The sequence below is a fragment of the Callionymus lyra genome, chromosome 8, assembly GCF_982586985.1.
Source record: "Callionymus lyra chromosome 8, fCalLyr1.hap1.1, whole genome shotgun sequence".
In the NCBI taxonomy this organism is placed as follows: Eukaryota; Metazoa; Chordata; class Actinopteri; order Syngnathiformes; family Callionymidae; genus Callionymus; species Callionymus lyra.
In genome coordinates, this window is record NC_141825.1 from 16,098,270 (window position 1) to 16,115,847 (window position 17,578).

The window sequence follows — 17,578 nt, forward strand, 5'->3', positions numbered from 1 at the left end:
CATCATATTCAAACTTAGAGTGACATCTAGCGGTCTTTCAAAATAAAGACTTGTGTATCATGATACCTCACCAGCTGTTTCATGAAGCCTCATCAACGTATCACTATTTAAACTGTGTAGAGCCTTTCAATAGTTTTTCAAGTGTAGTTTTTCTCCTTTTATTAGTTTGAAAATAACCATCTTAAACCTGTTATGTCTTATCAGAGGCAGCAAAAGTTCCTTATAAAAGCTCTAGTTCTAGAGTTATTTGACGGTCGCTGTTTGTAGGGAACATAGAAAAGTCGTCCTGTACTCATAAGTCTGTTACGTTTCATCCTCTTAAAGAAGTATTGGACTCACAGGAGGGCGTCATGCTACCAATCCAAAGTCCCCTCAAAAGACAAACTCGAACCTTGCGCGTTACTGTTGGAGAAAAAACAAGAATCAGTCGGAAACATTTTTTGCAGATTTTCTCGGAGGTTGCCGCTTGATGTTTGCTCTCCCTGCATCACGCCGCCGCCGCCGCCGTTGCGTTAGTGATCTCATTTTTCGCTCTCATCTCCTCCTCTCCTCTTCCGCCTTTATTTCAATCCCTGCCACCTGCGCACGCTCGCACACAGCTATGACATAAAAAGACTTGCTTTCTGATGAATAAATTTGTATATTTTAGAACCTTTCCCCATTCCCGGCAAGTATTCTCCAGAGGCCGCGCCTTCTCCTCTCCCAAGTTCCCCTGCAACCCAGTGGAGTCATTAGTCTGCTTGCTGTGTTGAACTCTTTAATCATCTGTGTGTTACATAAAAAGAAGACTATTCCTCTGTGACACACAACGGCATGCTCAGCTTGGTTCAGGGATGGCTTTGAAGTGTCTGTTGTGTCTGCACTATTGGCTTCTTCAGACTCTTGTTTTTCCATCTCTCGGTGGAGGTGTGATGCGAGTCAGCCTCTTGTTGCACTGAAGAACGAGGGGTTTGCTTTCAAATGGAGACGGTGATCTTTATTAGCACACGCTCTTCTGCAGTGGACGTCCACTGTGGAGAACATGATGACCTCCATTGGAGTCACGATCTTTAGGTATTTATCAAACGTTTGAAGAAAAGGTTGCATAAGGCCAGTTACTGACGTTACGATGAAAGAAGTTGATGAAATTCATGGATGGAGTAAATATATATGCCATTTAATTGCTAATTGATTTCACTGTGTAGGACACATTCAGGTTGATCAATGTGATATGAATAAAGATTGCAGGTGTGTCCTTGAATACATGCATTAATTTCATATTCCGAAACACCACACGGATGCATGTTGCCTCAAGCTGGAAGCCAACCAGCAACCTCCCTGCAGTAAGGGCTAACCATGAGAGGCCGCACTGGAGGCAGTTTTTTTTTTTATTGAAATAAACCTGAGGAAGTTGCTACTGTTGCTTAATTACAAGAAATCTATTAAAAAATATATATATAGAAAATCATAAATAAATTTAATAAAAAAAATATATATAATCTAGTTAATATTTTTAAATTCATTTAATTAGTTAAGATCAATTGTGATTGTAATCAGTTTTGTTGGATAAGACGATGTCTTTCTGCAACACTTCAAGCAAACCAGAGATCCAGGAGAAAAGGAGCTAAAATCCAAAGTACAACTTAACTCAAGTCAGTGTTCATGTGGTGATTTGTTAAATCTTCAAAAAAGAAAAACAAAATCAGCAGCAGTTAAAAGGCAAAAAAGGGGGAACAAAGAGTCTGCACAAAAACATTTGGCAACCGCTCTTAGAGAAAGAAGAACATTTGGTTGTAAAATAAAAGCCACTCATAGCAACAAAAGGAGACGCTAGAATGGTTCATAAAGCATTAAAAAAGCTGATTGTAGGTTTGGAAAAACAAGAGTCGCTCAAGTTAGAAAACAACGATGATAATATTTAATAAGGTGTTGCAAAATACATGAGAGTGAGTAAGTTAGCATATATGCGTATTCCTGGCTGTCAACAACACCATGTTACAAGAATAAAGAAGCAGAAAAAAATGTTTTATTCCTTCGCAAATGAACAAATAGCGATATAAAAGTAAATGCATTATAAAATATTAACACAACTAATATGAAAACAAACCTCTTCTGACCTACTGGAATGTTTCCAATATTGAATTATCCCTCTCCAAGATGCAGTAAATCCCTCATCATGACCATGTTTTGAACGTATTACTTTATAAAGTTTTCCCCTGTCTGAAATCTCGGGCGAACAAGAGATTAAGAGAGCAAAGTCCATAATGACGTAATAATGTTCTTCACTCCTCCTCCAGGCAGTTGTAATCACGCCTACTTTGGTTATACAAGGATGCCCTTTGAGGTGAAGACTTCCTGTTTGATAATGCACAGTGACAAATCCCAATAGAGTGGGTGTGGTTATGATAAACAAGATTTAATCTACAGAAAGTGTTTTCAGTGGGTGGGGCTTAGGCACATGTTTTTCTAATGTAAATATTTCAATGAAAAGAGAGTTTTGTACAAACAGACACATACTGATGATAAAATGGAAATTGAAATTTAAGAGACACTTAAATCAACACATTAGTTGCCCTTCAAAAAGAGTGTCAACCATGATCCGTGGCAACACACACAAACTGATGAACAGGTGAAGGAATACAAAGTAAAAAGAGAAAAAAACACAACATACACATTGAAAAGATAAATAAAAGAAGAGCTGTACAGCAATAAATTAAGTTCTACTTTCTGGTGTCTGCTTGAATTTCAGACGCTGGTTAAAATAAGGAAGATTGCCCTATTAAGAGAGAGAACCAGGAGTCGAACGTGAAACATCAAAACTACATAAAAATCACAGGAAGTGGATCGTGACAAAACATATTTTATCACCAAACCAGTCTCGGAGGTAAAACCAGACAAAGTTCTGACGTAAAGATGAGTAGACCTGGATGAGGCTCAAGAGGTTTTGGACAGTGACTGCGTGACTGTGACGTGATCAGATGAAATTTTAATGTAAGGCTGCCAAGGCATGTTTTCCACATCACCTCGCATCGATCTTTACCTCGCGTTGACACGAGGCGCCCGGGAGCACGGCGTGGCCCTCCTCAGGGACCCCGCAGGCATCTGGTGCCACGGTATCATGTTGCAGGTCTGTTTGTCACAAACGTCTCGCGGACCCGGGCCGGAGAGGGCAGAACAATGGAGCCGCAGTGCACGAGGAACTGCAGAGGGCGAGTCGAGCTGATAAGTCGTGCCGGCCACTCGAGCTCAAGAACGTCTCCTCGCGCACACAATGGAGGGTTGGAGGTCAAGCTCTGGAGGAAATGGAGGGGAATTCCCAGCCCTCCGTGATAAAATGGAGTCCTCTATTTTGCGACAAGAGGGATTGGACTGTGCTCCAGTCCGCCCAGAATACATCATAAGTTTTACAGTGAAATCATTTCTGTGGATCACTCAGTGGGTCAGTGGTTCAAGCTCTCGGACCGCTGCTCATTGCTCCTGAATTTTAATACGTCGTCTGGCCGCCAGCTGAACTCTCACCACAAAAGGCTTTACACCCAAAACTTTTTAGCGCCGAGCGTGGTTATAGTTTCACTTAACATTAAAACCAAAAAGTTCTTTGCTGGTTTTTTTTTGTTTTTTTTTGCATTCATGGCATCTGCAGCTGTAAAAAATACTTCTCATATAAAGCCGTAACACCCAATAAAGAAAGTTAGTGTTTCATCTCATAAACCACTAAGAGGGTGAGAGAAAGATAATAAAGGAAAAATATCTGCTCTCGGTTTATAAAGTGCCGTCACAATAAGTCCTCTCTCGTCTTTTATCTATCGGGACCATGTACTCGTCCTTAATCTGGTTTAAGGGGCTGTCAGGGTCTTGTTGGGAAGTGGTGTTCGGTGAAAGCCAGATTTTGGTATAAGCTATAATCGGGCACAGAACCGTACGTTTGCCCAGAAGCAGCAAAAGCTCTGCATCCAAACTTGAACCGTGATTCTGGATATATGACCCCCTGGATAGTTTAGACCTTACTTGACCCTCTTTGATATTCTTGCTTGGGCAGTTGGGACTCGATATAGTGCCGCAAATATTTGCTCGCATGCACCTATTTGGTCTGTTTGCCTGGTGTGTAACGATAAACAAACCGCAATGATGTTCTGAATGTAATAAATGTTAAACAGTGCCAGCAATTATACGCTGCACGTATCTGGCGCGGCGCTCTCAAAGCACGCAGTGTGGACCCGGAATCTTTCCTCGACAGATCGTTATTCCGCTTCCTGACCACCTATGGTCTCGTGCACAGAATGAACTTGTTTATGAGATTGCCCAAGATACATGGCAAAAATAATTTCTGTGCAAAGAAAAAAAAATGCTTTGAGTACAGACGACGGTTGATCAAGGATTTAAGACATTAAACGCATATTCTCTTCTTGATTTTGCTCTAACATTTATATTTAACTATCATTTAACTTGCTTTAATTACACACATACGCTGAATAGTTAATAAGAAAACATTGTTTTTGCTTGTTTTGTATCAAAGTCGTCATATTAAGTAAGTAAGTAGTCTATCAACCTACATATTTGAGACGGCAAAAAAAGTACAATAACATGTTTTTCTTGTTTTCAGTTTTGATTTTAAAAAGAGACATTGAACTGTTTTTGTGAAACTTGTGACTGCTTTTTGGAGTCATTGAAGCTAATATGAAAAGAGACAGTTGTTCCAACCATTATTTACCCTATGATAGTTCCTTCTCCGCTTTGATGTATACGGAAACAGAATTAGGTGCAAGCTTTTTCTGGAGTAGTGTTCCAGGCAAGGGGCATGATGGAGGACGAAAGCTGGTGAAGAAGGCTGGCTCCATCATTGGAAGGAAACAGGACTGTGTGGGGGGAAGTGATGGAGAGAAAATACCCTCTAGATGATGGACTATGGCAAATGTGCCTTCTGTTAGAGAACGAACACCTTCACTCTTTAACCCATTTGAAAATTTCTGGGTGCATGAAACTGCTTGTTTCACTTAAATGTAATTATATTATCCATAGTTTAAAGCAGCAATAAATAATATGTAAAACATTTTTCTGGCTCTATCCAGTGTCAAAACAGTGTAAGTGCAACGTTGTGGAACCTGTGTTACCAAATACTGCAACTATGTTGCTTTACAAAACAAGATAAAGTCTATTTTTGTGCGTCAGTTTATGGTTTTATCTTCTGTAACTTGTAACTTAAAAAATCCTCTCAGTACTTTATATGAAAACACTGTTTCTGACCCACTGGTGTGAAGATGTTTGGTCGCTCAGGCAAAGTTACGTAGTGAAACCAAAGACAGTTGAAATCATTTGTGCATTGTGCTGATTTCTGCTTAAATATGATATCTAAAGGAATGGAGTTCTTGCTTCCTCTGCCAAAAACTGGCAAAAGTTATGTGAATTTTTCTTTGTTTGTCAACAAAACATAAGTGATTATGTTTTGGTGGTGTTGTCATGTGTATTTATGAATGTTGTGAAGTTTTCTCATTCTTTAGTGATGGCTTAATGAGCCCTCTGAAGACACTGTATCATGATACCACATCGGCTGTTTCACGATACCTCACCAACACATACACACAGACAGTCCGGGTAGTAGACACAAAGTAGAACTTCAGGGCAGCAAAACTCAACTCAACTTTCATGTGACCATGGGGACAAAATGTGTTTTTATTCAACAACTACCCCAGGTTAGTTCTAGCCTAGAAAAATAGCTTTAACCTTGATCAAACACAAAAATAAGTTGTTTTATTGATATCAAATTAGCTCCTTGGCAGAGGTGTTTTTTTTGCCTACTTTGTTTAATAAGATTGATGTTAACTTGGATGCTAATGCTAATCTAAACGCAACAATGGCCAATGAGTTGTTGAGGATGTGTAATGGCTGTTGTAATGGGCAGAAGACGAAAACACAAAAGTATTTAAGATTTTAAAAACTGGTTTAAAACTATGAATCCAAATGGTTATCAACAATAACCCCGCTGGTGCTTCATGGGCCCCTCGGGATCTGTGTCTATGGGTGTAAAAGAGAGGTGCTGTTATAAAGTGGGCCAACAGCTGTTTTCGGAGCCTTGTTCTTTTGGCAGCTGATTCAGGGTTTCTCAAGAAGAGCGATTGGCGAGCCGTCCTGATCTTTACATCCAGGTAACCTAAAAGAGAAAAGACAAACTATTCTCGTAGAGCAAGAGAATGTCAGCAACAACAAAAAAAAACTCTAGATTTGAACATCAGCAGAGTCGTAGAATTAAAAAGTCACACGATGTCTGCGTGGCTGGGGGGGATGAGTAAGGGGTTGCACTTGGGTAACTTTATATCTGTGTTTCCTAAAGGACACAAGCAGGTTCTTTTCGAGGTCCTTTTGTGTTTGTTGTGAAGATGGCTTTCTTGGGGACGGCGACAGCTCGCAGCGCTCGGCGTGAGCGGCGGCGAGAGACAAAGCGCTCTGTACTCCGAGGCGGGTCGTGATTAATGACGGAGGTGCGTGTTGCACTGGGCACCCTCGGAGCAGCGACAGATCAGTCTTCCTGTAAGACAAATCTGACACTCGCCGGCCCCCCTCCGCCCCACCTGCTACCCCCCCCTCACCACCGGGCAAGTGCACGACATCGCGAACCATAAATCATGTGAAAAAACAAAAGCATGTTTAATCTGTGACGCGCAGGCCTGACACACAAATTTATTACCTGTTGTAGGAAAAAAGTGAACAGCGAGTCAAGCCTCTATTTACCTTTGGAGAAACCAGTAGTGGGCTGGGAAAAAAAGACAAAGTCCCCCCGAACAAAGCGAGTCGATGATGGCAGGTTCTTTCAGGCTGAATCCAGGAGACAAAGCTCCGCTCACCCATCCCGCTGTCTTTTCACGGCGGATGACATGCTCGCATGAGTCTCTCGGATGAACGTGCCAAAAGATTTAGGGATTCTTTTTCTCAAGCACATTTGTAAAACATGAATACCAAATTATCTTTTGAGGATTAGAGTTGGATGGCGCCACTGTACGCCTGGCATGAGTCATAATGCCCAGGGAGAACTGGCCACCTTTCTACCTAAAGTCGATTCTGAGGATTTGACCTAACGGGGGGGGAAGTACCACAGGATTCTGGTGGTGGTTCTTGTGCTTCTGCTAATTCGTACACAAACTATAGAATATCCCTGAAAAAAAAAGGAGCCTGGAGGAGAGCGGATCTGGATGTCTTTTCCGTAAGCTTGACAGGATCCATTACACTGGAAATTGCTTGATGTAGAAACATCGACAAATGCGATGCGCGAGTGACTCAAAGGCAGAAATTAGAGTGGTCTCTCCCACACATCCCCTCTGGCAAACTCCTTTGATCCTGCTCGTCCTCAACGTGTATTTACACTGAAAGTGGTGGGAATTACAAGAGAGAGGGAACCTGCTGACTTGCTGTGAGCGTGAAAGTGGAACACACACACACTCTTACACACACACACACACACTGCGGCTGATAAGAATATGTTTTCATGACGCAATCATCAAGTAAGAGAATACAACAGTGGGGTATAAAATGTTAATCAAAGTTTTTTTAATCACAAGAATAAAAGAGAAAGTTGGCGTCGACGTATTCCTTTTTTGTCTCGCTCATCACCCCTAGCAACCCCTGACTCCACATGTCCTCATATACCACATCCATGAACCTCTCCCTGCCTTCTGATAGACACTCATGTCCTCGTGTGCTCTCTCAGCGGCTGCTTCTGTCAGAAGGTGAATGCAGATCGACACTTGATTTGGTGAAGAGATGGTGGTGTTACGCTCATGTTGTGGTTCAGGCAAAACAGTTCCGGCGAACAAGCAGGTGGATCTGTAGCAAGAGAACCAGGAACAGGAAGTAGAACGTGGTAGAAAAAGCACATGGACTGACGTTTAGTGACTGCAGCTGTAAGTGACAGGTGGACCTAAAGTGAGGTCACTTTATCTTTCTCTCACTCGCAACAAGATCTTAAGATTGTTCCTCGTCTGTAAAAACAAGCTATGAGAAGGAAGTCTTTAGAAAAGCAAACCTTACATGTTATATGAAGGGAAAACTAGAAGAAAAATAATAATAATAAACAAATAAAATGATAAAAGAATTCCCCAAATTCCCCCGTGGTCTTATCTTATTCTGTTGCTGATGTGCAGAACATAGTTAGTTGATGGTATATATTGTTTCATTTGGTACACATTTTACTGAAGGATTGTCGATGTAAATCATAAAAGAGCAATCAGTAAAATAAAATGTAGTTTAAAGGTAGTTTCTTTCAAACCTTTTTTAAAACTTTCCTCCAATAGCTTAAAAAAAATTGCATTAGAAAATGGTTGAAAGAAATAGAAATATATATTTTTTTGAAAATCAAAGTATTCTTAATTTTGTTCAGTCAAATGCAGCGTTGCTAACAAAGAAAAGTATAGACAGTAAGCAAAATAGTATTGTAAAAAAAATGATAACAAAAGAAAATAACATCCCAGGAACAATATTTAACTAAATATTAATGCTAAGTCTAATAGTAAAACCTTAAGTAAGGGTATGAAACTTGAATACAAAAACATTCGACTACGATTTTTATTAATATTTTAATAATGTGTAATTACTGTAATTACGATGATTAGTGTAATTTTGCTGGATGGCATCTGAATGCTAATGGCTACATTTAAGAAGTGTGTTACTCCTTTTTATGTGGATTAGAGAATGGAATGTGATCAGTGTTTCTTAGAAAATATCCGATAGAAATGTCACAAATGACTCTGAGACAAAGGTCCAGGTCACGTACACGCTCTTGAAATGTCATGTCATCACAGGGCGTTGTCTTGTTTACGTGTCTCATCATCAGGAATGTCACCCTGTCGGCCCTCAAAGAACTTTCTGGCATGTCCAGCCAGGGAGGAGACCACTGAGTCCAGCCATCCTCATTCGTTTTCACTCTCACTTGGGAACACGATTTGTTCCCTGTTTAAGGCGGGGATGACAGAAGTATTGAATTTGCTGAGGATTCAAAAATATGTTATTTCAGTTTTATTTCGTTTCACTGCTCTGCAGTTTAATATCCTTGGTTATATATCCATATTCAAATGTTTTATTTACTTCAAAATGATCTGATCAAAATATAATCTATATATGATTATTTTTAATTCAAATGCTTTTGTTATTATTATCTAATTGTTTTTAAATGGTAAAAATAAATAGTATAAAAAATATTTAATATTCATGTATGTTCTACAGAAGTTTATTTAAAAAATGCATTTGTATGTGTATTTAATATACATTTTTTTTGTCCATTAATTAATGGGAAATGATAAAAAAGGTTTTTTTCAGAAGTCTTATTGTGGCCCACATTTTATATTTTTTTTTAACATTAACATCCTTTTTCTCATAGTGGGATTTTAAATACTCTACTTCATCCATCCATTTTCCAACGTTTATCCAAGTCATGTGTGTGGGCTGCGGGTGAAGTGAAGATGCAGAGAATTTTTTACTAAGAATCTTCCTGTGTCTCTTCAAGGTGATGCGTGTCATTTCGTATTTATCTGATTTCTGTGCAAAAAAAGGGCATTTTTAAATGGTAGTAAAATCGTGCCAAAATGTTCATTTAAGAATATGAATGACACTATCTTTGTCCAAAAACGTGTTTAAAAGTTATTAATTTGAAATAATTTCAAATATTAACAGCCTTTGATTTTGTTATTTTCGGTTAGTATTGACTTGTGTATATTTTATTACCCATTTCAATAATCTACATCAGATACTTTTCTCTGTACAAATGTATGTGATTAAAAATATACTTTTCCTTATATACAATGAAACCAAACCTTTTGACCAAAACTGAACCTTATAAATAATTGACCTAATTTAAAATGATGAGTTAAATTAAAATGAGGGACAAAATGATTTTTTTTTTTTCATATAAGTCTTTTCTCTGACCTTGTTAAATTCTTAATGACCTCAGGACGAGGGAGACCAAAACGTAATGTGGTCGGAAAAATTACACTCATTAGGCTCAGCTGCGAGAAACCATTTTTTAAATAGGGAATAAACAGGAATTTGAGGGGGGGTTTTTTGGGGCGGGGGGGTTGGCCAACCTTACTTGAGAGTGTCAAATAAATCATTTTATAAATGGAGCGGCAGAAGTCTCATGAGAGATCATAAGTTCATAATAGAAAGCTCTGTGTGTTGATCACTGCCTTAGGAAGCAAAGCAATGTGTCAGTGCAGAAAAGAAAAAAATATTAGCCCTTCTTGAAAACACAACCACACCGTTTTGTTTACCTGACAGATACACAATCTCATTGAACTAACATCATTAAACAACACAGGTGTGTGATTCAGACAGCAGGCCTTAAATTAAAGTGTCTAATGAAGATCTGGAGCCTTGTTGTCATTTTACCTCTTGATCTTGACTCTTGTCTCTGCTGTTTGTGATTGAAACACGTCTGCATTGCTAATGTGATAAAATTCAGTAAGCGCTCTGATATCAAAATTAAAGCCATTAGTGAAGCTCCATAATTGGACAAATGTGAATTTTCGAAGTCATTATTTAAGGCGTTGTTGCCAATGGTCAAAGGACGATTAGAGGAACATTCATTTTAAAGGTAAAGCATCTACTCGCTTCATCTCTACTCGGCGACTCTACGAAAATGAGTGACACACAGGTTACCTAAAAACACTGATGAGCAACGATACATTACAAAGTTGAACATTAAAAAACATGACTAAAGTTTAAAAGGAGTAAAGGGACTGATAAGATGGACAAACTTTGTCCTTTCATTTATTTGTTTTCAGTCAGTTCAGGTTTGAGAAAAAAAAAGGTTGCAAAAAAACACATCTTTTTGTGTGTATAACTGGGTCATATTGCATCAAAGTTGACACACGCTGTATAAATCTACTGATGTCAAGTCTGGACACAGTCCTTACAAGTAGCACTTTCCGAATATAGAAAAGTATCCATTCTTATCATCAGATCCATTATGAGGTTTCTGTGAATTAATTTCCTTCTTTTTATTCAAGTTTCTCATGGTGTTGTTTTTTTATATTGCTGTCGCCTGGGATGGCTTTGGTCTGGATCTTGAAGTCCAACGGGATCTAGGCTCGTTCGTTCTCCATCACCATGGGAGGCTCTTCCCATCTGGTTTTCTAAGTTTTTACAGTTTGAATTATGCACAGAATTCCCTGTACACTTTATTAGCAACTTGGTGTTTAATGTATGCTTTTCCTGCTAGCGTCTTGATCCCTGCTGCTAGATGCTAGATCCAAGGTCCTGGCGGTTTCTATCCGTGAATCAATGTCTCGCTCACTCTTACGGCGTACGGCTTGATGTCATCGACGTAAATGATGTCGACCTCATTTTGGAATTGGAATCCCTAGCCAGTCTTTTCGATTATTTGGCAAAGGGGTTTCAGGCCTAAGCAGAAAAGCCATGAAGACCAAAGCGTATTCTTGATAAATGACAATATTGATGGACACTTAATGACATTAAGAAGAAAATAGCAGCATGTGTTTTGGCTCCTTGGCATTTTGACCAAAGCCTTTCTGTGTCAATGTCATGTAATGATCCATGTCTACTTATCTTAGCAGAATGGTGCCTGACGGAAGTTTGTGCCATTCTGGGGAGGCAGGTGATTGACCGATAGTTGAGTTCTCCTCTAGGGGTCTTTTTGAATCAGGACTATACAGACTATACAGTTGTGTCCTGACTCTCAACAGTTGGTTCATTTGTACTGCTGGCCATTCATGGAGTGAGGTTGTTTAGCCAGTACGTGTGGCCTAGTGCTGTCCAGGTATTAATACCAGAGTCTTTTCTTGGATGTCTGCTACTGTTATTGTTAGGGGACCTTGTTGAGGAGGACCAGTATGGCCTGCTCTCTCCTATTAGCCACTGTGCATTGTTGTTGTGTGATGCTTCTTTCTCCCATTTCTTTTTTTTTTTTTAAGTATTTTTCTGTCTTCGGCCTTGGTGGGTCAGCCTTCTTGTCGTTACCCTGAGTCTTCGCTCAGTTCTATTAGGTAAATTCCATCCAACCTATTGTCCTAGCGCCACCTTGCCGTAGCATTACCACATTTTGCAGCTTCAGCTTGTGGATGCTGTTTCGTGTTAGTATTGACTGCAGGTTTTTGAAGTATGTATTCCATAGCCTCTTTATAACAGTCCGGTGGCTAAGGTTACTGTAGTAGTACCACCACCACTGATCGACCACAGTATGTCAGGCTGAAGGACATCACGTCTGACACTGTGGTGTGCAGTACAGGAGCACCTCAAGGGACAGTACTGGCCCCTCTCCTCTTCACCATCTGCACTTCAGACTTCTGCTACAACTCAGAGCTGAGTCTCGTCCAGAAGTATGCTGACGACACTGCCATTGTTGGATGCATCAGGGACAACAGCGAAGATGAGTACAGAAGTCTGATGCGTGACTTTGTGGACTGGAGTGATAGGAACCACTTGCAGCTGAACACCTCAAAGACCAAGGAGCTGGTCTTGGATTCGGGAGGTCCAGGACAAAGCCATGTCCAGTGTCCATCAGAGGTGACGAGGTGGAGATCGTTGACATCTATAAGTACCTCGGTGTGTGGATGGACAGTTAACTAAAAGCGCTATATAAATATATATTACTTACTTACTTACTTACTTAACTGGTCCTGCAACACAGACCATGTGTATAAGAAAATTCAGAGTAGACTGTACTTTCTGAGGAGGCTCCGATCATTTAACATCTGCAAGAAGCTCCTCTGCATTTTCTACCAGTCTGTGGTGTCCAGTGTCCTGTTATATGCTGTGGTGTGTTGGGGTGGGAATGTGTCCAAGAGGAGTGTCAACAGGTTGGACAGACTGATCAGAAAGGGCGGCTCTGTGGTTGAAGCTGGACTCACTGGTGACAGTTGCTGAGAGGAGATCATTGAACAAACTACTGTCCATCATGGATGATGACATTCATCCTCTCAGCACTGTCATCAGTGAGCAGAGAAGCAGATGGAGCACGTATGCTCCTCCCATGATGCAACACTAATAGACTCAAGGACTCATTCATTCCACGGGATATAAAATTGCACAATTCTGAGTTTGGGGGCAGGAGTAGAGCGAAAGTATCAGGACGTTCTGTTCTATGTTAATCTTTGTATCCTTTGTCTTTGTTATTTTTATTTGATCTATGTTCTTTCTCTTTAGACTCAGATTGTATCATCTTGTTCTTTCTCTTTATTTCTCTTTGTTCTCGTCTTATTTTTACTTTTATGAATAATTGTTGTATTGCTGTGTCTAATTGGAAACAAATCAATAAAGTTTTACCTAACCTAACCTAACCTAGTTGCATTCCAACAGGGCCTTTTTCCTCATCTCGTGTTTTTAAAACAAACATTGGTTTTCCACCAGCTACTAAGACACACTGACTTGTTGAAGTTACCCAAGAGGGGCTTTCCTTATTTATTTGAGAGCCTGTATCCATGGCTTAACATACCTCAAAATGATAAATCCAAGAAAACTTTGCACCAAGATCGCTCAGATATTTGACAATTGCAACCGTGTTTTTTGAAGTATCACATGTTATCCGCACAATGGAAATTAACTTTGTTTTTTTCTGTTTTACCCGTAAACACAGGCTTAAGTACATAAAAAGAAAGCTTATGTTGCTATGTTAGGCTGTGCTTGAGTCCTATACAGTTCTCATATCGTAGAGTCTCAGTTGTTGATATGTGTCTGACACACACTAAACAGTTTTGAAGTCAACGCTCAATGAGATTGATGAAGGGTGTTGGGAAGAGCTATTGCAATAAAGTAATAAAATGTTGTTTATGCATATGGAAGCCAGCCGGTCTAGAAATCCTGTCTGTTTTTGTTTATGCTATCCTCATTTCGAAAATAAATATCAGTTCCTTTTCTCGTCGTAAGTCTCGCGGATCACATTTGACTTATATAGCCTCATAAAGCTCTCTGCGTGAGACGCTTGTTTCCAGCCTTTTTTAATTGGAGAGAAAGAGTGTCTGAGTCTATTTGTGGTCTGGTGCAATGTTGAAAATGCCAGCTGTCGTGCATCAAAGCCCTGCTGGAACAAACCGTAACTCGGCGTGTCCCGAAAACTTGTTGAAATGCACTTACAGTTGGCGATTCAAAGTTTTAAAAGAAGGCATAATCTATGGATACAAGTCGACGTATTTCATCGATATTCATCAAGGAGGTTCTCAGCTCTAGAAATAACCATTACTTACTTGCTTACTTAGATGTATGAGAGTTTGTCTGCCAGAAAGAAATTGATCCTTTTTTTTTTTTGTTTTTACATTCCCCACAGAATGGAGGAGGCTGAACGATTCAAAGCACCTGCTGTGGCTGTGACTGACAGTTGTAGCTGGCCCAGCCTTGAGCCAAGCCCCATCATATAACACATGCCTGACGTGTCCATGTCCATCTGGGGACCCCGATTTTCAAATCAGCCCCCCCCCCCCCCTTTTACCTTTGCCACCAGACTGACCGAGGGACAGCAGAAGGAACAGGGGGTGAAGTCAGGCCTCCTTGGGCTTTACACGAAAGAGTTCAAGGCCAGCTGGTCTGGCTTTGAGGCAAATCGATGGACAGAGTGAGATAAAGACGGAAGAGAAGAGTTGTTGACAGAAGGAGAGAGATAAAGACGGTCAAGAGGGAGGAGAAGTGAAGATTGAAACAGCAGGTTTCTGTGAAGACGTTTCTGGAGCAACCGAACAAACAGGTGAGAGCACAGGTGTCAGGGAAGCTCTTCGCTCGCGAGGGAATCCAAACTATTAATGTTGTGTCACTTTTGTACGTCCCACCACAAAGAGGACGGTCGTGACTTAGACCAATGAAACACCGACGCATGGACACAAAGATGCGGTCAAGTTTCTCAATATCTGTGATCATCTGAAGGCTTTATCGTCATGGTTACGCTTAGAGATTCAAATAATACTAGTGAATTATTAATTCATTTGAACTGTACAACAGGCTTTTTCAACACGCTATTGACTCTTTTAACGTCAAGACCTGGTCTACAGACGATGACCGTGTACTGAACCGGAGGTTAAGATGGTTTCGGTCATAAATGTTGGTTAAATACGCTGAAGTACTTAATTTGCGTCGAAGCAGAAACGAGTAGATTTGCAGCTTCATTCATTAACAGAGTGCTCGAGCACTCACCAGGGATTATTAGATTAGTTGATGTTTCACTGTCGATCACAAACAAGTACCTTCACTATTCAATCTGTTGCTGCAATTTAAGGACATGTTAATATTTACAATATAACTCTAGATAACTTCTGTGTTTATTATAAAGATCCTTGTGGAATTCAATTATTGATTTGATGTATAAGTTTTTTTTAATAATTTACAGTACAGGATACTTGATATATTGATATATATATATATAAAATATGAGACAATTTCACATGGAAACCCTGGTTCAAAATGTACATTTGTTTCATGGAAAATGTAGAGGTCTCTGTGGAAAATTTAAAAAGCATAAAAATATTTCATTCATGAATTTCACGTAACATTTGGTGTAAAAATACAAAATCGCCGTCGCCCTACTTCTTCATCAACAATAAAAGTCACATGGTTTACTAATAAACTTCTCTATCTGTAAAAAAAAAACATGCAAGCAAGATGTATTCGAAGCTACTTTGATAAGTGCAACACTACTCTAATCAACGTATATATAATAAGTACTTAGAAAGCTCTAAAGATATATCTTAACACACTAATCATAATTTGGTGTGGAGCGAAAGTATCTGGATGTTCTATTCTATGTTAGTCTTTGTATCCTTTGTCTTTGTTATTTGATTTGATCTATGTTCTTTATCTTTAGACTTAGATTGTATCATCTTGTTCTTTCTCTTTATTTCTCTTTGTTCTTGTTCTTATTTTTATGAATAATTGCTGTATTGCTGTGTCTAATTGGAAAAAACCGATTTCAATCAGATCAATAAAGTTCTACCTAACCTAACCTAATAAACAAGTGAATATATTACTTAAAAGTGAAAAAGATGTGGAAAGTTTTCACGAAAAACTCAAGTTACAAAAAAAACCCTATAATAAAATCAATCATGTTTTTCACAAAACCCTTTCTTTGAATCTGATGTAAAAGCACTTAGATAAATAATTCAATTAAATCTTTACGATGGGCTGTAAATGATCAAAAACTGAGAACAAAAATCCTGAAAAAAAAATCCCTTTAGTCATATTTAGAGTTGAGATATTAATAAATAATAAAAAGTTTTTACATGATCTTTCTGATGACCTCATAAGGGCCACATATATACATTCAAAGGTCCGGGCCGCACTCTGCCCATGTGTGATTTAGAGAGTGTCTCTGCAGTGCAACTCTTGAGTCTCAAACACAAACAGTTCTCATGAATTATAGAAGCCAATTTAACACATCCGTGAACCTGAATGGTTTTCTTCCATTTATACTACATTCTGAAACACAAGAGTCCACAATATCCAACGCTTTCTGTTTTTCAAACCACATCCAAACTTTTATTGATTCGTACAGTTCAATGTATCATGTTTCAGTTGTTCTCAGTGTTATCTTGACCTTTAAAGTATATACTTTATTGAATATTGTTTTGATTGTTTAAGCGCTGGAAAAGCGCTATATAAATACACATTACTTACTTACTTAAAAATATTGACGCCTTTATAATAAAAGCATCACTTAAAAGTAAGTAAGTAAGTTATTTATATTTATAGAGCGCTTTTCGAGACCAGGGTAAAAGCGCTTAAACAATCAAAACAATACTCAATAAAATATATACTTAAAAGGTCAAGATAACACAGGAGCTCCAGAAAATCAAGGAAAAGCCTGAACGAATAATAAATAAAAATAATAAATTAAAAATGATAAAAGAATAAAAGGTTTTCCTTCTTCCTCCTAACCCCCATTAATAATATTTTTTGGAGTATATTTGAATTGTTTGACATTTTCTGTCAGGTGATAAACCACACCTCCCGTCGTCCTCAGCTATACACGTGACATGCGCTTAACCGGGAGTCCACACAACACCCCGCCCCTCCCTCCCTCCTATTGGCCGAGCAATCGTCGCTGCGCGCACCGATTGGCTACTCACCGGCGTCAATCAACTGCAAATTCCATCGCTGTTGTCTTAGCGATACGTGACGTCAAAAACGTCCTGGGTGGGTAAAAAAAAAAGAAGAAAAAAAGTAGCATTTCAAGTTATTTAAGTGATGATTTTAATATTAAAACACACGTCTGGATCAGTAGTTAGTGTGTTTTTCGACGAGCGAAAACACAGGAGTGTGTGTGTGGGAGAGAGAGTGGGAGAGAGAGTGAAGGGGGAGGAGCCTCGCGCTGACAAGAGGGACTGGCTTTTTGTGAGTTTGTCAGCTCCCCCTAAAATAGCAGTCGGCGTGTAAATGTGAACTGAAATTACGTTTATCCACGGGAGCCACCGATATAGAGTGTCTATATCCAGCCACTGACTCGGGAGTAAAGGTGAGTAGCGGAAATAGAAGCAACCATGTTGTGTCGGCGCTCCTCGCGAGGAGCGGGAGGAGGAGGAGGAGGAGGAGGCGCGCCGCGGATTTTATTTTTGGGGGGGGAGACGTCAAAAAAGTCGAGTAACATGTCATCCTAGGAATACTGAGATTTTTGCGAGAA

At 39.5% G+C, this 17,578-nt stretch overlaps 1 protein-coding gene across 7 annotated transcripts in view; it reads left to right on the forward strand.

Annotated features, from left to right (window-relative positions):
* Positions 1–14,416: 14,416 nt before the first annotated feature.
* The window catches only part of mef2aa (myocyte enhancer factor 2aa), a 75,049-nt gene continuing 71,887 nt past the window's right edge, over positions 14,417–17,578 (forward strand). For 6 of the 7 annotated variants that reach the window (XM_087797960.1, XM_087797962.1, XM_087797964.1 and 3 more), the window contains exon 1: positions 17,259–17,413. The gene's annotated coding sequence lies outside the window, so the exon portion shown is untranslated. Of the gene's footprint in view, positions 14,657–17,258; positions 17,414–17,578 lie in introns of those variants that run through there. The other variant, XM_087797961.1, reaches the window with a different exon arrangement.